Below are 23,581 nucleotides of genomic sequence, written 5' to 3'. Positions count from 1 at the left end.
CAGATATCAAGGGATAATGAGCTAGGGTCAGGCGTCATGATGGTAGGCGCTCGGCAAGAGAAGAGGCATTTTTATGTTCTTCGCTCCTGTCGGAGAAGTCTGCATCCTTTAAAAGCTTCAGTCACATCCATGCAGACACTGTTTCCGAGCTGCTGGGTGACCGAGGTGCTGTAGGTTGCATTAGCGCCTAGTTATTCAGAGCCTCTCCCCGCATAAAACAAGGATAACCAGGAGTTTCTGAAAGAGTTACAGTGCCCAGGCAAGTGTCTCATTCTGTTTAAATCCAGAAATTCCCTATTTTCTTATTTAACTGGAAGGCTTTGTTTCACATCTGTCCTGAAAACCTGTCTTCTGTCAGCTAGACAAAGGGTTAGTTTTCACAGTAAATACAGAAGGGAGAGAGATGCTTATATGGTTGTGTAAGTCTTTAAGGAGTTTTACAGGCAAGTAAGATGCAGCTCCAGACACTAGACCTTTTAAATCATTTAAAGCTGACATAAGCTGATCCTATGCACAGCTTATAACCATGTTTTTACTTTTCAGCTGTGACAATTACAAATTGTTTGTATTAGATCCGTAAGTATTCCTGTTCAGCAGCATTGTCAGAGTCCATTCACCCCAGTCTCATAACAGCACACTAGTTCTTTGCTTTAGCAGCCTCCATCCATTGCCTTCATCCAACTGTTACCAGGGGAAGGGCAGGAGAGATCTGCAACTGAAAAAAACCCCCTTCATCTGCAATCTGTGGTAGCTGCAATTTTCCATGTTTCAATATGGTTTTCAGACCATCTCGGCTCAACAGGAAGAAGCCTGGCATCCTCAAAGCATGTTGCACTAGTAACCTTTGAAGATGTTCAAAAGAAAAGAAAAAAAAAAAGAGGTCTTAGCCACTTTCCATGAAGTTGAATGAAAAGTCTTGGGGCCTAACTTGACTGGAACTGGTTTAAGTACTTCTCCACTACAGCAGCGGTGCGTCATATGAAAGGCTCTATTTGGCATCTATCCACAGTTATAAATAAAAAACATATTTATCTTTGGTCATGCATATAATTTAAAAGTCGGACAGAAGAAACCTTTTTTCTCCTTTTAAATCTGTAGCAAGCCCAAGATAAATTCTTATAAATTATTTCTTTTAAAAGGAGGAAAAGAAAAAAACAATAACAAAATAGTTTGGCTATTTGGAAATCTGGAAAACAGATTATTTCTTTGGATGGAACAAAGTGTGTGTATGTGTCATCATGACTTTAAACAGTTCCTCGGTTTCTCATGGAAATACTTAATTGAAGTTAATAAGATGTGGAGTTATCAGTGGCTTGCCATGATAGATTTCATATGGTCCTTCCAAGACATTTTTCTCTTCTGAAATTTACTGACCTAAGATTGTGTTAACCGGTGATCTGAGCAGCAACCATCGCAGACGATAAATTTGAGTGAAACTCTACTCAGAAACATAGAGAGGACAGGAGTTTGGGCAAACCCTCTATAACTCCAGCCTCTGTAATGCACAGATTTAAGCTTCTGATTTGTAGCATGTGTGACAATCCTCCATGGAAACCTTCAGACAAAAGACTCATTTGTCTCTTGACACTTGCAACATCGGTCAGAAGTCCTTTCAGCATCATATAAGTAGAAAAAAACCTACTGACAGCAGAATACAGATCCCAACCCAAATCTTCCCTCAAATTTTGCACTTCATAGGGTGATCCTACAAGCTGACATTCCCAGCACTTCAGAGGGCCAGGTCCACCTGCCTTCTATTAAGCACACGAGTCGCAATGGTATGTGCCAAAAAATTCTTGACTAGTTAGACCAATATGAAGAAAAGTTGCCCCTCTCTTACACCCAGGTTTAGAAAACGAAACCCCTGTATTTGAGACAGATGTGTAGTGTCCATAGTACCTTTTTAACAGCGATCGTGTATCTACACAGCCTGTTGGATAGCCTGTGAAGCCTTCTGGTATGTGCAGAAACAGGTTATTTGGCATCTGCGAAGTGCAGGTGCTTCATAAGCATCTGTATATACCCTCTTCTGAAAATATCTCAAAATAAATTTGGCTTGAGCCAATGTATCTGCGGCACTATACATGATTAAACTATTCTGAAGTTTATGTAGGAGCAAAGGTTTTTTCTAGACTGATAACAGCAGGGTTTCTAAAAGACTTTGAGTAGGCACAGTCTGCTTAACTTTGGCACCCATTTCATATCTGTATTTTAGGTAATTAGTGAAGCTGTTTTCCTAAAATTGGCCAAAATTAAGCAGCTTATCATTATTTTTCTTCAGGATAAGAAATTTGTAGAGACCTTTTTTTTGGCATAACTACCTTTTGCCTTCAGCATATTTTGCTTGAAAACTTACTCCCTGCTTCTGCAAACACATCCACTGCATATGTTTCTTTTTAAAGTTAATATTCCTTTCAAATACACCATCCCCACTGGTAAAGTCAAGTGCATGTGTATGGGTTGTAGGGTCGAGGTCAGCATAGCGCCTATCAGTAATTAAGTCAGTCAGCAGCAAGCATAGTGCACTCATTAACCTATAAGCAACCTTGGTATTTAACATACACTGACCAATACTATATTCAGGATTAAAGAAACGGCATGCAAATACCATGATATATGAAATGTAAGTGATATAACAAAAGCCACAGGGCAACACTGCGTTTGGAAATATTTGAAGTCAACACAAAGAGCGAATCATAAGATGAAAATACTCTAGCAGTTGCTTGTGCACAGGGACAATCTGGGGAACCTACACTCAGAATTAATTAACCTTTTGGCAGGGAACAAGGTGAATAGGAGCCTTGTCTTCACTCTCTAGCCAGCAAAGAGCGAAAGTCACCTCCAGAAGGCAATTCCCATCTTGGACATGCACACTCTGACTCCTCATCAACCATATCGCGGAGGGAGGGCAACTGCGCTCCTAATTCAGGCATCTCGTGTAGGCAGCAAGAAGGGAATCCAGGCTGAACTTTCTGCCATACTTCTGTTACCAAACTGTTTCCCTGTAAGACAGTCTGTAACTTTATGTGTGTTCCTTAAAATGCAAAACTGCGCAAGATTTACAAGGTTCGCAATGTATGCTGCTGTAAGCGGTATGCAAACTCAGATGCTGTGGGATTCTTTACCAGTTAAAGTTTTCATACATCCCAGCATATGGATGAACTGAGCACAGGAGAAGCAAGCCTGACTGTAATTACATTAAGCGCTTTGGCAATAAGGAAAAGTTTGTACTAGTACACAGATGGCTTTACACTACAATGCTATAAATGTGCCAAGTTTCATGGCTTTACCACATGATGCAGGGAAGGAGCCTGATCCAAAGCCTGCGCAAACCTACTGCAAAGCTCCCACTGATGTCAGTGCATTTGACTCAGGCTCATGATGCGTCCACTAGATACACCTGGCCAAAGTGAATAGTCTTTTATGGTAGAATTCAATTATTTTTTAGTACAGTGGAGAGGCTTTATGCTTTGGTGACTCCGTATTTCTTTAAAGAAGAAACAAAAAAGTCTGATTTGGGTTGAATAAAATGAATTAGACTACTCACTGTAGCTCTCATCTAAGTTGTAAGTTTAAACTTTGCAGACCTTATGGAAACTACCTGTGGGGAAAATATTACATTCTTATCCTTATGAGGCCTCCTGAGTCCTTCTGGTGTTTTTGATTCAAGTCTTCTCTTCTGTGACCCTCCCACCTCTAGTACTTCATGAAGGTAAGAGATTTCTAAACTTACTTTAAAAGTCCTTAATTTAGAAAAACAAACAAAAATTCTGTCAACCCATTCCCCAGTGTCTTACAATAATTTATTTTAGAGTAATAAATCTTCACCCTGACAGCTCTCTGATGATGCATTACATTAATACATCATAATGACAATACTTGTGATATATTATGGATATATTTTCTAAAAGGGATATCACCTATACATTCCACTGTCACAGCACAGCAGAAGATTGTTTGGAAAAAGGGGGAGAGGGGGAGGCAGAGGATGTTCCTTACCCAGAAGGCAAAATCTAACAAGAGAATGTGGAATTAAGTTGATTGCCCTTGTTAAAATATGAAAGAGAGAAAAAGAAATAAAAGATGCCTCTTGCAAACCAGCAACTTCTATCATCTCAAGATACGATTGCCTGTTTGTTCCTAAAAGATAGATATTCAGGCTGGAATATAAAACAGGAATTTTTTAATACTTGTATATTAATACAAGAGAAACAGACTCAAAAAAATAATCAAGTAAGATTTCAGTAGGGTTGAAAGACTATGATAATGAGAGGTGTGATATTTAAAAGGGTTGCTAAGAAGGTCTGCAAACAGAAATAACTAGCAGTCTCAGTGAAAACAATCTGGTGAGAGCTGTCAACATTGGAAAGAGAAAGAGTCACCAATGACTGATACAAACTCAAGACTTTTCAATGCCTGAGTATGGACAAAGTGATGACAGGGCTTTTCAGTAGGAAATAAAGTTAGTTTTTGACATGGATATTTGGCCTTCCATAACACCACTGCTCACAAAACCAGATCACAGGTTAGTATTTACTGTGCTAGGCTCTGCAGAAACAGAAAAAAGACAACTCCAGTCTCAACCGATATAAACTTGATTTCCAAGATTTAGAACGCAAAATTGGCCACTGGCTTAGAAGAGCTTTTTGCCCAGGAAGAATGAAATAACTTTGCTCCAAAGGCTCATTTCAAATGTGAATATATGGGCTGAAAAGAACGAGACTCGACAGAAACCTTTGACAAAAACTGGTCCAAACTGACCCTCCCGATGCATTTGGCTTGCACATAGGTAACTCTGACAACAACCGCAGTGTCCCTGTTCTTGGCATAAACATCTCAAGGGCAGTCAGCACTATTTTCAGCCTTCTTTTTTTCTGGAACAGAGTTTCTCCACCCTCTGTCAGGGTACTGAATTCTTAGTATTCAGCTTAGGTACATTTCTCTGGGTTCTTTGGAATGCCCTGAAGAAAGACAACAAATATCTGTGTCCTGCATTTTCTCATTAGGGCCCTTCTTATCAGGTTATCTAGGGAGGGAAAGGCATAAATTTCCTACTTCTTCACATTTGCAATTAGCCTTCTAAGGAGCTTCGTAAAACCCTTCAAGACATCAAAAGGTTTTATAGTGGAAATAGTCTTTTAACAGAAATAACCAAAAACATTTCCCAGACTTGGCCCTTTCAGAAATTGCAGGTGAGGACTGTTGGGGTGAAATCTCTGGGAGACATTACAGTCAGGTTTGTATTTCAGGTCTGCATCCTGGATCTTGGACTGGAATAATCTTGGGTTCATTTATCTCGCTGGATGTAATATCCCTTCTGGATCTTCAAAAACTATGAACAGGAATAAGTATGACCCACAGAACCTGTTTCTCCAAAGAAAAAAGTGGAACAGTGGGCTTCTGGCTTTTTAGGGGTTCTGAGTGTGAGATGCTGTTTGGGGAAAAAAAACTGAGTTTTGTAAAATACTTAAGGTGGATTCCCTTTAACACCAAACTGTCTTTGATTACCCACAGTCCACAGAAATCTGAAGCCCCTCTGCACCACACTATGACGATTCCTGAGGTGTTGTGCCATGTGTGATTGGCAGAACTGTCTGACAATAAAACCCTTCTGTGATCTCTCTTCTTTTACATACTTACCTGCAGGTGCTCAGTGTGCCACTGCAGTCGAGTCCACTGATAATTTTTCTGGCATGGCAAATATTCATCTGTGTCTCTGCACACTTCAGAGGACTAATGAGGAGAAGAGCACAGGAAGCACTGTTGGTCTCTGGTTTTGCTGATGCTGGACCAGAGGGGTAGTTCTGACGCCTCTTTTCTGAAACGACTCAGAGGACTGAGGTATTCGTTCGTTAGCTGGAGAACTAGTAAAAATTTCCTGTGAGACAAAGATGATATGATTAAGTTTCACACAAAACAATTAGAATATTAAAATATCAGTGAAATCAAAAGATATATGTACCTGCAAGTGTATTTCAGTGTGCAATCATCCCAGTTGACAAGGAAGTTTGGTTTGAGCCTGTGGCACTAACCTTAGCTTCAGTGCTCTCTACGAAGGGTTGTCTTGGACTTTGCTGTTACGACTTTTGTAGAAACACTTGAGGGAAGAGCCTCAAATTCCTGCTGGGGATTAGCAGGTCTCTCTCCGTCTCAAGACCGCTGAAGATGGAGTCGTCAAGAGCGTAAGCAAAGCTGTGACAGAAGTGTTGATGTCACTCTGGTGGATACACAAAAACAAGCAACGATGCCCAATGCAATGGAGTACAATAAACACGTTCTCTGAATGTGAATGGAGTGTTTCTAAAAGGTGCTTGTTGACCTCTCAGTCCTCAATGTGCAAAACAGATCTAAGCTATAATGAATATAGAGAGATGCTACGCAATAGCCATGGTGCCTTGCTAGTAAGCCTCTCTCTTGAGGGTCTATTACAGGCAAAAAGAAAAAAAGGTTCTAATGGAAATCAGCTGATACAATCAACCCTACTAAATCCACTGTCACTTTTCTGTGACCACTTGCAAGAGACTATTGTAATGTTATTTTTGCAGTGCAAGCATTTGTCCTTTAGCTGTTGCAGGGGAACAACCAGTTCATTTTGTACAGGATACCGCTGGCCATCAGTTTCTCCATACTGCTGCTCTGAGTCAAACAAACTGCATTACCAAGCCTCATCTGTGCTAAATTTCTTGGACAAGCCAAATGTCCTCTCACATCCAAAAAAAAGATCCATGTCCTCAAAAGCACCAAGGAAAATGTTTGTTTACTGAGTTGTAGTGGGGCCAAGTATATCTGCAGGAGTTACAAAAAATACCCCTGCTTACTGATGTTACAGCAGGGATGGCATCCCAGTTTTTGTCAGCAATGCAAAAATGCTATTTTCTGTCCTAGCCCAGCCTCCACTGCTGCCTTACCCTGGGGTGAGCTGGTGAAGCAGTGGTGCGAAAGCTTTTCCAATATTCTCCCTGTAAACAGTGTCTCTGTATAATTTTCTCTGATGTTTTCTGTTCTTAAAAACAACTTCTGCTCTTTTCATCAAACATAGCTCTGGATAAGATGTAATTTTAGTTGATATTAGAATCTGAAGCATTCTTTCTGTCTTCACTTGTTCCAGGCATCGAATATTTGTAGCAGGGTTGTTTATTCTTTCACCCTCTTCTGTCTGATGTTATTCAAAATTCAAGAAGTAACTGTCAGAATTGTACTGCCTTTTCATGCTGGAATACAGTAACTTTTAGGTTCAGTTTTAAACCCAGTGATATGGACATCTGCTAAAAAACCTGAAACAGGGCATCTTTATTACTAAAGCTAGCCGACTCAAATTATTTAATTAAAATGGTCTTTGTTATTTTTCCTTATATGTCAGGTGAGAAGCACATATAGACATTCCTGTTAGGCATCATATAATCCATTAGATTATTACTGAAAAAAATTGCTCAGCTAAAAGTTCATGCAAAACTAGTGAAATTACCCCAAAGGAATCTGTATTTCAAGACAATTTTCTTGCTGAGTTTCAAATATTAAAACTCTCCCAGTTGTTAAATAAAGAGTGATGAGAAGATGCATGCACTTTGAATTTCCACTGGGATTATGCCTGGTGTGAGACAATCATGTTGTTAGATATTTTCCTAAACACTAAAAGAACGTTATAGAGTCTGTGAGAGATGTTAAGGGGAACAAGGTACTGAAATAAAAACATTTTTATCCCAGATTGGCTACTTGTTATGCTTTCACTGAAACTGCTTGAATTAGACAGGAATTTATCCAAGGTTTTATTATCCAAGACACTTAAGCTCTACCTGGTTTAATGGATATACCTATTAGCTTATCTATCTTGTAGTCAGTGAAAGGTAGGTACATCAGCCAACGAAAATCCATGCAAGTCCCATGGATGTTTATCAAAAATGACATAATGTTCACTTGTTTACCCTACCACCAGTATCAGAGCAGAAGTATATTTTGAAATCACAGCTGACATTCACAATACTCTCTGCAAAGCCACTTCTTAGTGGAAGGGTCAAATATTTGCAACACCTGTACTCACTCCTTTCTCCTCTGAGGTCTGGTGAGATGTCAGGTGCTCTTGACAGGTATTTGTAGGTGAGGTGAAAAATGGGGAATGGCAAAAAGGAACTTCTAAAAACAGACTGCAGTCTTAAAATTGACTAGGTCATAATCCCTAGCTCATAATTAGGCACTGAGAAACACTTACATCAGGTATGAAGAAGCTCCGGTTGAGAAAGAATTTAAAGGGCTTACTGTAACTTTTCCTGAAATGCTTCACCTTGGAGAAGGAAATAATACTAATGAAAAAAATTTCTTACCTGAAAAATGTTTGTTTTGTATTTGATAATAAACCTGACAATATTGACAAAATTGACAGAAAACACTGAAAATAGTGTATGTTTTTGTTCCCGTACTCCTTTAAATGTAGCTAGGCAAAAAGAGACGGGAACTATCTTCTTTAAGCTTACTTCCCCGCTCTGGCAAGAGTCCATCTTTAACAACTTACAGGAAGCTACAGAGTTCCTTTATCCCTTTTTATTAGTAGTATTTTTCAATAATATACTTAGGACAAGGATGGCTAGGAGAACTACTAATTTTCATCTCACCCTATGTTCAGACAGTTTTCACCAAGGAAACTGTTTTCTAGGAAGTGGGGCATCCAATATTTAGGAAGAAATCAAAGATTTCCAAATCCTCCTATATTTGATTGTCTTGATGCTGCATTTTTTGAAGGAAGATGTTCTAGAGGGACTTAGTAGTTTAGAGGGAAGCTTGTTTGGTTTGTGTTGTTTCCTGTTTAATTGCAAGCTTCTTCATGGAATGTTTAAAATGCAGGCAAGCAAATCACATTTGTGGATCTTGGCCTAACATTTCTCTGAGTATAAAGAATGGGTAGTAAGAGGAATTTTACCATGTATTCCATGACAGGCAGCTGCATAGCTGGGAGGACCTGTGAGAGTGACAGGGAGTTTATGTACCCTGGAGATCTGGAGAAAAACAAAGAGAAATAGTAAAGAAGAGGGAAAAAATTAAGCAGCAGTATCAGCAGTTACTATAGCAGAGCTATAGTGTTATTTCATTTTTTTGGACTTGGTTTAGAAAGAAAAATAATAAGCACATTTTTTGTTTTATTATGTTTGGAGGTAGTATATTTAAGCAGAACAGACAGAGTGGGTGATATGAGTGAACATCTAATGATATTATTAATTAAGGGGAATTTCAAGGCCAACCAAGAGTGAAGGAGACATGGTCTCTGCTCCTCAAGCTATTAACAAAGTGGTGCCTCTTCCATTTCTTGTCATATCCAAAGACAAACTGGGACAAAAAAGAAAAAAAGAAGATGAAGCAATGCCAAAATCAGGATCTAGGCAACAGCTAAACTGTCCCAAAGCCAAGTCAATAATGGCAGCAAATCCAAAAGCAGCAATATCAGTTGTAGAAGGCGCTGCACCTTCTTGCTCTCTTCTGGGCTCTAATCAGAGCCATCTGCAGGGTGTTGGTCCACTTGGAGGTTGATGCAAAAGATCCTTACCTTTCCAGTCATGCCCACCAAGCAACAAATAGATTTCTCCAAATTAGTTTACAGGACATGTGCCCGTGTGGTAGAGAGCACACAAACCAGTTCCTACAGTCTATACCTTGGTAGCCTCCATCTGGGTTTCTGTAGGGATGTCCTGTGGTTTGGTAGCTTCATCTCCATTTCTACGGTTTTTCCAAAGTCAATGACAGCTCTTAAGAACTTTTGGAAATGACACATGCAAGTTTATCTAGGGACTCCAGAAACTGTGCCAGTTCCAAAAGCAGAGCTCAGACCTGTGTGGGGTGTTATCACGTACTACTAAGCCCATTTTTCCAACAAGTAAGTTGCTATGGTCTGGGCTACAGCTTGCTAAAGGGGTAGCAAATGTCAACATCCAGCTCATACCTCCTAAGCAAGCAACAAGCGGCTTTACAACCTGTAGAGTCAGAGAGCCTCTCTCTCCACTGTAATCAGAAATTCAATGCTGCTTGACCTCCTGATTTTTGAATTTGCTTTACTATACCTGAAGCCTCAAAAAATTATCTTTTCAAGAAAAAAAAAAATTGTACTCAAGAATTGAACATGTGTAAGACAGTTTTATATGTGTAAGGACAGCAGTGAGTTATGGAATGAACTTAATATAAATTAAGGGAAGAACATCAGCAATAGAACAGTTTGCAGTTTATGGCATCGCTCTGCAGCTGTCAAAAAAGTAAACCACAGGAACTTAACTGGGAATTTGAATAGAAATGCATATCTGAACAAACAAATCCTTGACAACTTCTGCGGAATGAGGGGGTTTGCAGGACTCATGGTGGTGCAAAGAGGAAGGGAAGAAAAGCCAGCGCCTGCAACTGCGAGCACAACCTGGGATAAGTCAGGTCCATTCCTATCTTTTTCATGGATTGTCTTTGTTAACAGCGGGCAATTTTGAACTCAGGTCACTCAAAGCCCATAACATTTTACCGTCTACAGTTTCAGAACCCGAGAAGTGTCATGTGTGCTAGGATCTGGCATTCCTGATCAGCAGTGTCTCGCTGAGAGCTCCTGCTACCTCACAACTTTTGCATCTACCTGTTCTGTGTCGTAACAACTCTACGCTCCTGAGCGCTGGAGCTGACGAAAAGCAAGGGCATCCTTTTATACAAGGCTGGAGTAAAGCAGAAATGAACGCCGTAACTACCCACAGACATCCAATGGGCCAACGCTTCCATATTTTACCTACAAATGCAGGTTAAGCGGAAAGAATGGTAAAACTCCCATTGACTCCAACAGGGCCAGCATTTCTCTAACTTCAATGAAATTATTTGTCAGGGCAAAACAGTTTGGCCCAGTCTCTCTGTCCCGCCTCACCTTTTCCAAATCCATTTCCATTCCTCCACTGAAGAGACGTCTGACCACAACTGTTTCATCAGTAGCTAAATTGCAACTTTATGAAAGAGAGATTTTCATTCTACGTATTCATTTATTTAATCTGTGTACCCCCATGAACTAACATCTTTGCATTTAATAGGCAGTAGCGGGGCATGCTAAAGCAAGGCTATGTTCTGCTGAAACTGCAAGAAGAAACGCAAGAGCACTCCTAACTTCAGGGAGTTTTGTGGAGAGAAAATAGGAAGTGAAACAACTTTAAAAAATGCACACTTTTGTAATGCATTAGAGCCTTCATTGCTTTTGCCAAAACTTCACTTTAAGAAGAACCAGCTGTGGATTTGATTTCTATGTTTCTCAGCCATAAGTCAATAGGGGATTCAATTTTAAAGCACAAGACCTATAACATACAGTGTGAATCATCTCTTGTCTGCATATAAGATAGCATAGATAGATAACGTGCTTAGTGAAAGCTTTATCACCAAGGAAACACATTCATAAGCATTGAATCTAGCACCTTAACATTTACAGCTCACTTTAAAAAAATGCCAGCTGTAAATAAGTCCATACCCATAACTAGAAATATGCGGCATCTATCACTTGCACCTATTGTAAGAATTACTCACTGCCTACGAGTGGCAATGGGCAAAGCCAATTTGCAAAAGTTCAGAGCTTCTGGAGATTTGGAAGTCTGATCTACCAAAAGTTAATTGTTTCAGAGAGATAATAATTTTTTGGTAATTATGTCCAGCCAATCCATAAGTAACCCCTCTCAGAATAGGTTTTATCTAGTGCCACTTGCTATTTCCTAAAGGTCATGGAATGTCTTTCCCTCACCTCTAACGGCTCACCTTTCCTGGGTGCACTATGGGGAAGCATAATTCCAGCAGAGTGGAAATTCAGTCAGCAAATGAGGCATCGACATAAATATTCATGGGGGAAAAAAAACTTTTGAAAAAATGTTGAGAAAAGAGAGTAGGTAAATCATGGCATCCTCAGGAGACCACTAAGATATGCACTGACAATTTACATGGATTTGCTTAAAATTTTGTCTGTAATTTAAGAAGTGTTATCATACCTACCGACTTATCACCTTGGCATCAGCACTTGGGCACCTCTTGAGCACTGGGCACTTGATCGAGGACAGACCAGTTCCTCAGATGGCATGCAGCACCCATTTGTCATATCCTTGATTTACAACCTGGGAATTAGTCAGGGAAATTATTCTGCATATTACTCAGGGAAATGCTTATGACCCAGTCAATATATAACAGTTGTTCAGTTTTTAAAATATGAACTTGACTTTCTATCTAGGATTATCTCCCCTTTCCCCATTTTGCAATCCAAAGACCTGAAGTGAAGGCCAGCCATGGGATAAGCACCTGGTTTCACAGGGACCATCTGCATGTGTAAGGTTAAATTTCTGCATAAGAGCTTGAAGACACGCTGGGCATTATCTCAGGATAGAGTCCCAGTGGAGTTAAGCAGAGCTTAATATGGTAATAATTCAATTTCAAGAGAAAAATCTGCAGGAAGAATTTTGAAAATGTTTGACTGTGACTTGCGCTGCTTGCAGCTGAGGTCACTGATAACGCTTTTACTGACCTTGGTGGGAAGAGAGGGAAACTGATGCTGCGTGCCTTTAAAAAGCCAGCTCCGAAAACACACAAGACACTCTGTGTATTTGACTCCTTCCAGTTAGTCCTACAAAGATACCCATTTGCACAGACCTTTGTTTAACTGAGCATCGTCTGAACTCAGTTCATATCTGGCCCATGGCTGGCTCTAGAAGACCAGATAAGTACAACTAAATGGAGCCATTTGCCAACTCAGGACTCAAATCACAAGCAGTCATAATAAAATCCAGTGCCAGCAATAGCCTGACACGTAAAATGCCAGACTCCAGCATCCAAATTTGACCACTCTGTGAAGAATAATACAGAAAGGATTACTTTAAAGCCATTGACCATGAAGAAAAAGAACACCCACTGGTGGGTAATGACGCAATCTTGAACTTTCACACCATGTCTCGGTAAATATTACTGCACTATAATTGAGTTCAGCAGGTTCCACGAGCATACCCATACTTTCTTTTCCATTTCTGGATGATTTCCATTGGTGTTACGCAAAGGACACTACTGTCTGCTGTGAGGTTGTCTCTGCGAACCTGAAGCACATTCTTATGAACTGTTTATTTCACACTTGTTTGTAGCTTTTCAACTCTCACATCCTCCCTAATGAGGACAGTGACCACAGGGCTATAAACATACTTATCTTTTGTTAGCACAAAATGAGGGGAAATGTTAAGGTTTCCTCCTTTTTTCCCTTTTTCTTTTTTTATACAGCGCCTTTTCTTCAACCCTGATGCCATAAAAGAAGGTGATGTCATAATTTATGATATTAAACTGGTTACTAAAATGTCATTACACAAGTGATGTTTTAATTGATGATGTTAAACTGGTTAGCAGGAAAGTGTCAAGTGTCACTTTCATGACATAAACTGCCAGTTATGATTATATAATATCAATTATTCCTTGGAAAACTGCATTAGATCAGTTAGTTCTGAACCAAGTAGTTGGGGCAGGTTCATATTTTTTTAAAAGCTGTTCATCCAGTTCTCATTATTAGGAGTAAAACATACTTTGGATGCAGTTTAGACTTTTATAACCTTGAAATATAATACCTATCTTTCTTATGTGCCCTTTCAGCTGCCATCAGATCAACAGTGAGCTAAAAAGAAAGCAGTGAGATAAATTTTACAGACTTAACTGAGCTGGCCTTGTTCTATAATCTTACAGAAACCAAACTTCTGAGCTGAAGGTAGGCAGTAATAACAAAACATAATTTTAATAGTAGGTTAAATATAGAACATTAGGATTTGCTGACAGGATGCTGGTTACTATGAACCCTGCTTCGATGCTGGTTCTCTTAAATCTTCAGTGTCTAGCTGCTCTCCAAATTCCACTAAATCTTATTTGGACAGAGAACCAAAAGAGCACAGGAGTATTACAAATGTGATCTAGAAAAACTTAATTCCTCCTAGGAATAGTTACAAGTAAAAGCAGCAAGTTCAGTTCATGTATACTCTTTGGGTCTAGTAGGGCTAGGCTGACTTACCACTGACTCTGCTCTGATCTAGGGAACTCACATTTCCTTAGAGCAGAACTGCCTTCCGTTCCTTGCTTTCTGTGACGCATCTCCAGCTAACTAACAAAGTCCTTCCAAGAGGTCCTGGTAAGAAGTTAGATGCAATGTAGGAGGATAAGATTTTTCTGGGAATTTTCCAGCTGAAATCTTATCTCTTTTATAGGAGAACGGGTACATTTACACTAACGTGGAGGCAAGCAACAGGGCAGGTCTTATCTCTCGGTCAAGACTGTTGGTGGACTGCAGATTTGTCTGAGTTTAAATAACAGCATAGTTCCAATAGATCAGTGCTGGAACCTATTGTAAACACAACAGAAAATTACAGTAGAGAGATAAATGCTGTACAAGGTTATATCCACGCAACTACACCAGCTTTGGGAAACAGTGAGGATTGCAAAGAGAGTGCATTTGCATGAGCAGCCAGTAGCAGGCCCAAAAATGGACTTTCGCACTCAAGGAATGATTGGCGAGCTCAGATACCACCAAGGGCAGAGTCCTTTCCTGAAAAAAAAAAAAGCATTTGACCCCAGCAATAACCGGATAAGCCTTGCAGTTTGGTTCAGCCGCATGTTATCACATTTATAAAGGTCATGAGAAGCACAGCTTGCTACTCGAGACGTATTTCTTTCAGATCAGCCAGCTGGCTGTGTTGGGAAGTTCAGCTGACAAAACCGTCCCGCTATTACTTTCCTGCACTACTTTGTGCTCACACCAGCGTCGCTTTATTTTGAACACTGGCTGTGGAGGTGTCTAATGGGCTTCCTGAAAGGGTCACTCTTCACTCCCACACATGGAAGAGGATTTCTTTGTACTCTTCATTAACAGGAGACCCTTTCCTCTCCCTCCTCATAGGTCACTATGCACTTCGGCACTCCCCAGCAGCCAGCTTCCCCCTGCATTTTATCCCCCTTCTCCCCACCACCACGTTTCTCCCGTAAGTCCCCCTAGGAGAAATCGGAGGCTGCGGGCTGTGAGTTGATGGTGACACGAGGTGGCTTCACTGCGGTTTGAAGGATGCACATGGCCCTTACGTTGCCTTCCGGGCAGAGGGCAGGGAAGAGCCAAGCCTGCCTTACGCAAAGGCACGCAGTGAGCCCCCGGACGCAGCAGCGCTGCTGGCTTCCCACGGCTCAGGCCTCCCAATAAAGAGAAGGCAAGGCAGGAAATTTCCAAGCAGACGTTCAGATGCTCTTCCTCTTACGCGTAAGTGAGGTCCATCACTAATGTTGACCACAACTTCAGGAGGGAGGTCTAGGAGGCTTGCTCAGAGCAACAGCAGCAGGTCTGAGGGAGGAGCTGTGAAGAGGCGAGTGAGGAACGCGCTCAGAAATGCTAAGAAACGCGCACGGGATTTTCATTAAGCTTAATGGAGATGGTGGAAATTAATCTTCAGGGCAAGGCTTTGAAAACTTACCTCATGGTTTTATCAATGCAAAAAGAATCTGCTGTCTCTTTTTACATCTCGTGTTCCCTACGTGCTTTTGCAAGTAATGGATTTTGATATTAACCCACTTCTCTACCCTCCTAAAAAGCTTAATGATGATTAGTGGGCTGAGTGGTCCAAATAAATAAATAAATAAATAAAGGAAGGAAGAAAAAAGCAAAGAGAGAGGTTTATTATTGATTATCCACATGTAGCAGGCATTTTATTACCCACATATCTCTAAGTGGCAGTCCACCCGTCAGACTTTGGGGATATACAAAATTCCATTAGACAGCAGATCTTGAACGCAGATGGCTGAATAATGCCAGAATTGTGACAGTTCATACCCTTAACCTGGCACCAGGTCTCTTCTATCCCACAGAGATTCTCCCTGGAGACAGTAACTATTTTTCTCTTTTTTCCGATCTGCTCTCATTACTGAGAATATACATTAAAGTCAGAGAGAGAGCTAGTGTCAGGCATGCAAGTGATGTATCACAACAGTACCATTAACATAACAAGTCAGATAAAATCTAAGCATTAAAGTGTGCACACTTGTCGGCATGACAGAAGGTTGAAATCCTGAGAGACAGAAGACGCTTACGAGAAAGGCGAGGATGGAAATCCTCTCGAATTCTGCGTAGGTCCAACCTGCCCATCCATGCAGTTGTTGCAGCATGGGAACGCACACGTCACACGCTGCAGTATGCTCAATCTGGAACAAGGTTCCAGCTCACAAAAGCGAAATTCCTTCTACCGAGTCATTGTAACTGAAAGCACAAATTCAGACAGCGGTGTCTTTAAAGCTATATCATAATTTATAATTGGTTGTTAATTAATGTCAGATCACAGTGGAATTCCTATGGAATTACATAGTGGAGTCTTTTTAATTACCAGTTTATAATTATAAATCTCATTGGAATGAATAACATAGGAACTGCAATAAATAATAATGATCTTGGAAGACTTCTTTGGCTAGTAAAATCTTCATGTGTGTATCTTTGGGAATCTTACAACAGTAGTCTTCAGTTGGATCTGAATACATTTTCCACGATGCAGGATTCCCCTTCATGCATTATGCAAAAAATTTTTTTTTTTAATCTTAAGCATTATGTTGCAGCCAGAGCAATTACATCTTGTGAAATGAAAAAATGTTTCTCAGGTCTCTTAACACTACATCTTGTGATATGTGTACACCGTAGATCACTAAGATAAGTCTTCTTCCAATGTTGCTCTGCAGTTTTGTCATTCTCCACTGATTTACCCACAAAAAGCCATGAAACTAGCCTCAGCTGAGAGATATTCTCCATGCAATCAGGTAGTAGAGGCCTGGAGCTTATTTTTCAGGTCATCCTGATCTGGGCTGCACTTATATTTGATTGAGGATGAGGTGACTAGGACCGTACATGTTTGCTGTTAATTAAATGCACCCACGGCAGTTTGTCCTCTGTTCTGTTGCACACATTTGTGCCTCTCTAAACACCCATGGGTCGCTCTAAATGCCGTATTACAACTGTAACAGCTTTACACCAGTGTCCCATAGATCAGAAGCTGATCCAGGATTTCTGCTGTTATGAACCTATTTAATGATCTTTTTTCCTCCCTTCTTTTGAGGACAGTGGAGGCACAGAGGAATAATTGTAGTTTATCTTTGTGTTGGCTGAAATGACACCGAAATCTGAGAAAACGTTGCTAAGCAAAGGAGGAGGAGGAGGCAGCTGCCTCCCACATCACGAGTGCCACCACGGCATGGGACCCTAGCACACACCTCCTCAGCTCTCGGCTGGACTCATTCACAAGCAGCTCTTGGACTTCACCTCAGGAGCTCGGCTGGGAGGAGGAGGAAGACTCTGATTTGAATTCAGTAATTTTTATCCTAATTTGATTCACTTTTTCCCACCGTTTGCTGGTTAGTAGTCTGTCCCGAGCCTCCCCAGCTTGTTTCGAAGTTCCAACAAGCCCAGTCACTTCCTCTCATTCTCGCGACTGCTAGCTACTGTTTTCAGTCTTGCTCCTAAGACTAATTCTTCCTCCACAAGGACATGAGTAACTCAGCTGTTGAGGCCCTCCTCCCCTACTTCGCACAGTTACAGCGGTTTTCGCTGCTCCTTGCCCTTTTCCCTGGGATTTCCATAGCTCTGTTTCCCTGTGCCTTTGATTCGGCAGCCCTGCACTTCTCCCTTTGTCCCATGCACAGCTGTGGGAATCTGTAAACCTGCCAATTTGCACTCTGTAAAAACTTGTTGCACATCTGATGGGTTTCATTTTGTGAGCCAAGAAACCCGGGCTTACAACTTAATTGATACTAACAATTCAGCAAAGGAGCTATGGCCCTTACCTAAAATAAAAGACAATCACAGTGAATCAAAGGTCACATTTTAAAGAAATGTGCAGAGGAACATCAGGAAATAAGAACAAATGTATTCCAGACTACAGTGGAGTTAAACCAGAGGTGAATTTGGCTAAATAAAACATAAGAAACCTATTTCCTGTACTAATTACTCCCCTTCTTAGAGAAGTGTAATGTTGGCATCAGCCTTCATTCTAAATTGCACCACAAAACCCCAACACTTAACGGTGTTTTAGCATACACATTAGGCAGGCATTTCACAATTCTTAGTTTGCCTAGCTGTTGTTTATTTGCTGACAAATTTTAATTGTAGATTTTATCAAGTGGAGAGATGCTTCTTGCATAGCAGAACTCCCAAGGAAACACACATTCGGGCTTTAAAAAGAAGTAACCATACACTATTATTCGATTCTCCATTTGTTTTTCATTCCACTTTCCAAAAGTGTCCATGCAGTAAACACAGGCCTGCACTGGCAATAGGGAAACTTCCACGCACAGAAAGTGGTTTTCACGGAGTAGATAGGTTGCACACGCAGCACTGACAGTCACTAACCGAGTCAGGTAAAAGGACAGATCATTTCTTCTAATTCATTTTGTCGTCGTGAGAACCAAAACTACAGTACGTTAGCAATAGACCGGCATATGGACACTGGAATTAATTGGACTCAAGTTTGCGTTGCCTTAAATCATGGGGTCATGCAAAGGTGGGGAGAAGAATGCATAGCCGTATCTTTGCGGGATTGCGTTCCCCGTTCTGCCGGAGATAACGGAGCCCCAGCATTTGGGATTGCTCATTACTACAATCACCAACAGCCCTGCATACATATTCAGGGAAAGTGTCAGAGCTCTCACATTTGTATTCATTTTACTTTGACTTGACTGGAATCATAAAAGGAATGTGTAAACGAGGAGAGCCTGTTGCTGAAATGAAGTTGAATTTTTTCCCCACAGAAACTTGGGTTCATGACAGCTTTTTCTTGGGCAGGACATTAGCCTTTGGTAATTTATTGCTTTTAGATTAAATCTGGGGAAACTCAATATTGCAGTTGAATGATTAGAGCAATACCCCTCGGAGTAATAAATTTTCTTTGGTGCTGTGCATCTCCCGATCATGTTTCCCTTCTAATTACATTTACATAAATGATATTCTGCAAAATTAAATTAACATTCAAACCGTTACGCTGGCAAGGAGAGACAAAAATTAGTTACAAACTTACATCCCTAAAAAAATGAAATGACACCTCGCCCTTTTCACGAACTGAATCACCGCTATCTCCCAAAGTGTCACACGCACAACTGATCATTCTAGTTGGTGAATCACTCGTCCAGCCGTTCTGCTCCCCTTCTTGGACATTTATAGTGTCAGGTCCTGGTTTCCACAGGGTCTCATTAAATAGGAGCAATTGGTGACGATTCAAATTTGGCCTGTTAAGTGCTCTGCTCAGACCTAGATTTGATTTCTCCAGTTTTGGCCGCAGCCCTTCCTCTGGGCTTCCCTGCCGTGGCTCCTACCCACCTCTCCTCCGGGAGGGAGCCAGAAGGTGCTTGGCGGGGCTCCCCGGGAGCCGGGACGCGGCCCCGCGGTAACACCCTCCCTGACAGGCTGAGGAAAGATGGTCCTGCTCTTCAGACGTCCCTGCCGAAACGCTGGCTGGCGAGCAGCGGGATGCTCTCCTGGGCTCTCCTCTGCCTCGCTCACAGGCATGCTGGCTCCCAGAGCAAGCCTGCAGTTGCCAACAGCAGGAACCGTCATCCCGATGAGAAAAAAAGCATGCCAGTGTACTGCTGGCATTTGATGCCAGTCCTTTAAAAGCATTTCCAAGATGTGACATTTAAATTGATTGCGATACATTGTGTTGATGTGCCTAAGGCCACTAATCTTCTGCCTACTCAACCTATTTTCTCTGCTCTGCGTGAAGAACGGTAGCTTTTGTGGAGAAAAAACGTGGGGATTACTTCCTAATACTTCGAAAAGCACTATTTTTGTTGTGCAGCGGTCGATTTGCCCCTTTAGACACCCACCCACTGTAAAAGCAGAATATGTCCATCTCCTTTCTAGCTTATTTTGTCTTGTGGTGCCACTAACAAACAGCCAAATAAGTGTGCAAAGAATGCACGTCCTGTTCTGTTGGCGTAAGGCACCCCTGGACTATATTTGCTTACCATACATCCACTGGATTTAAGATCACATTATTTTCACTCAGGAATTTGTTTGATTACTGAACCTTATCCTGCCCTCCTGATAAAGAACAGGTATTGCTACATCTCTAGTGATATCAATTTTTATGCAAGTATGCTCAAACGGTGTGTGCAATTTTGAGGGACTGGTAATGCATGTGACAAAAAAATCAATATATATTTATTATACATAGTGTAGATATAGTACAAGCATATATATAGTCAGGAATGGAACTAAACGTGGCAGCTTTACTGTAAGTGTGTCTATTTGTGTGTAAGTGTACCGTATGTGTGTAAATTAGGCATAATTCAGTGTGAGGAAAAATGCACTTTTTGGAGGAAATTTTAATGTAAAGATGTCAAGGCCATTGATTAAATAAAGACTGTGTACATATGATCCTACTTTCCAGTCTGAAACCTTGACATTTTCAGAATCTCAGTTTTTGAAAACCAAGTTTGCATTCAACGATTGAATTCCCTTTTTGAAATACACCAACATTTGCATTTTAGCATAGTCAGTGTACTTGGCAAAGAAATTCTTGTTTTGTTTTGTTTCGTTTTCCAAAAAGAACACTGGGCAACCTGGCATTATTTTGAAAGCCCAGTTTCATTTTCTCTAAACTTCACAGTTTCTAGACTTCTATGGGCTCTATAATAAATACAGTTAATTAGTTGTAGCCATAACATTTAGATGCCATGTTTGCTCGAAGTGTTTGATTGCAGCGAGTCATCTGCATGAGAATCCTCTTTCCAGGGCTGCATTTCATTCCTGTCTGCCTCATACTGGTAGACAGAATGGGCCAAACACTTCAGATTTCTGTTAAATAACCTCGTCTTGTGGCATTATGGCCTAGGCCATTTCAGAGTCATAACTGAAGTCTTTGGCACACAAACCACTTGGAAAGATCGGGCCAATTTATGTGTTTAGGACCATATGACAAACATTGGTTTCATTGCAAGGAACGTTAGGGCGTAACACCAAGGATGGGGTGCAAATCATGTAGGAAATCTTGGTGCAGGTTCACCACCATGACTCTTGGAAAGGACAGGAGACCAGATTTCAGTTTAATGGAACCGACTCATAGACCATATAAGACTATGAACTTTCAGTGAAATCTATGAGTCAATGAAAACTCAGAGCAGACAAGGAGATGGGGAACATAATAGCACCAGACCAGCAGGTACATTTACAACAACAACGTTATACAACAAAATTCAATAAACCTTTCCTTCCTCAAGGACTCAGAACTATAGCTCTAGGAGACAGAACAATATAACCAAAATGTCATAACTAACTTCCATTGCTGGCATTAAACTTTAATTTACTTTATTTCATCAGTCTCTTACGTTATTGCCATTATCATTGCCACAGTATTTTTTCCGTATTTAAAAAACAGCATAGCTTCAAGACATATCAGAGAAGCATAACAAATACATGTCTGAGAGAGCAGTCACTGAATGATGAGAGAATTCTTATGATTAAGAAGAGCAGTAAAGAGAATATGTGAGGTTTTGGTGATGTTATCAAGAATTCATGACTACACACGGGTCTGATTCAGATTGCTGAGGTTATCAGGCACTATCAGACTCCAGGCACTTTGGGCAGTGCCTGTGAATATGCCAAGACCATCTGCCATCTACAAAGAGAAAAAATACATATATCTAGAAGCTGGGTTCTTTGCAAGCTTTCTGATAAAGCTCCACGGCAGGGTCCAAGCATTTTGAAAGACTCTGTAAAGCACAGATACTTCATTCAGCTCATGATCCAGGAGATACCATAGATCTGAGTGACAGAGATGGGAGCAGAAATACATATTTGTCAAAATGTATCTCAGTGACAAATGCAAAAGGCACCTAGTAGGGATGGCTCAGACTTCCTATTCTTTAGGATAGTTGGGAAATTGTGATCATATTTCATATCTCAGGAACACTGAGAAGAAGAGAAGATTCAAAACTGCATTTGCAGATTATCAAGAGGAACTTGAATGATTATGATGATTACAAGCTAATTTTACTACAAACATCAGGGATAGTCTCTGCATATTAGCAGACATTGGAAGCAGGCATGAATCAGCATGAATCTCATTAGCCACAGCACAAAGATCTGAGACATTGCTCAATCCAACAAGAAAATGTCCTAAAATTAAGATAGTTTATGACTATATAGGTTAGAGCACAAACATGAAGACAAACAGTGCTGCAAATGGCTAAAGGCAAGGATTAAAAGGGAAATATAATTACATATACCAGCAACTACATCTAAAAGGCCTAAAGTCTCTGAACACCAAAACTTTGTGAAGATGCAACCAAAGCAAGGCATAGGAACTAAACAGCTTTTTAAACACAGACAACCTTGGCCATCCTTTTCACCAAGCCAGCTACATGAATCTTTTTTGACTATATGAGACCTTTTGTGCTCCTGCAATTTAGCTCTCAGGCGGGATTACTGGAAAAATTGTTGTCCTCTCTCCAGCCCTTGAAAAAAAAAGGCAGTTACATAGGTAATTTGAGAACCCGATTCCTGCCAATATGCAACATAGTAAACAGATGTAGGAAATCTCAGGGTGCTCCGCGAAATCTCAGGGTACACACTGAAGACACTACCAGTACATCTTAACCTTCTTCTAGAGGATACTGCCACTTACTACAGGTGGCAAAACCAAGCATGTGCCTGCTCCTTGTTACAAGCAAGCACATTAACCCAAACTTCTGATGGTTTGTTCAAACAGTCTGCCTTTGGCTATAAAACTAAGGCCCGGAGTGACTGAGGTGTAGACACAGTCGGTTCTGCCAACTCTCCTGCAGGGAAAGGTCCATGCAAACAATATCTTAAAACATCACATCTGTTTGCTTTAGTCCTTAGAAACAGGATCCTTCTGTGATGCAATTATTATCCTGTCTTCTTAGAAAAAACATGCTCCCCACCCCCCTGCAAGCAACTGTAGTAGCTAGACAGCAGCCACTGGCACACTTACAGAATAAGTAAGTGGTGAGCTGTTGTTCAACAGCTTGCGGACGGTTTTCTCTCTTGAGATCAGAAACTCATGGACAAAGAGTGTTTGGAAAGTGGAGAATGATCCTGGTCAGGAGAGATTTCTGAAGCGTTTAATCTAATTGCTCACACAAAGATCATTTTAGCCAGTCGTAGGTGACTAGCGTAGCATAGCTACAGGATAGTCACCATGTTCAGGGACGTGAATATCAACAAACATTCTTGACTGCTTCAGTCTCTCTCTCATTTACCACCCTTTGGCACCTGCTTTGAGTGAGACCACAACTACCCAAGGAACAGGCAAATAAGAGGAATTGAAGCTTTCTCTCTCAGTGCCCAAATTTCTCCACTTCTGCATTCTGAACTGCCTGTTTTTTGTTGTTAATGATGGTGTTTGAAGATTAAATGTTATGTGCAGCAACAGATGTTAGTGATCTCATTCAGAGCTGAATACCTTTTTACACATGGTTTGGTTGTGCACCAGGGGCCAAGAACTTTGGCTGTAGATAAGCAAAATCAAAATCTGTGTAAACTGGCATATTGAGTCCATTGTCTATAAACATTCATATTATGAGAATGAGATCAAACCTGCCAAGGGAC

General features: G+C 40.8%; 1 long non-coding RNA gene across 2 annotated transcripts in view; it reads right to left on the bottom strand.

Moving 5' to 3' along the window:
* LOC106497617 (uncharacterized) overlaps nt 1–23,581 on the bottom strand; it is a 77,760-nt gene that overhangs the window by 15,941 nt on the left and 38,238 nt on the right. For both annotated transcript variants that reach the window (XR_001294836.2, XR_001294835.2), the window contains exons 2-5: nt 11,974–12,092; nt 8,912–8,987; nt 5,963–6,217; nt 5,641–5,878 (exon numbers count right to left, since the gene is read on the bottom strand). This is a non-coding gene — a long non-coding RNA (uncharacterized lncRNA). The remainder of the gene's footprint in view (nt 1–5,640; nt 5,879–5,962; nt 6,218–8,911; nt 8,988–11,973; nt 12,093–23,581) is intronic.

Source organism: Apteryx mantelli, chromosome 3 (genome assembly GCF_036417845.1).
Source record: "Apteryx mantelli isolate bAptMan1 chromosome 3, bAptMan1.hap1, whole genome shotgun sequence".
NCBI classification, from domain to species: Eukaryota; Metazoa; Chordata; class Aves; order Apterygiformes; family Apterygidae; genus Apteryx; species Apteryx mantelli.
The sequence above is the reverse complement of the archived record's forward strand: the minus strand, read 5'-3'. Positions and strand labels throughout refer to the sequence as shown.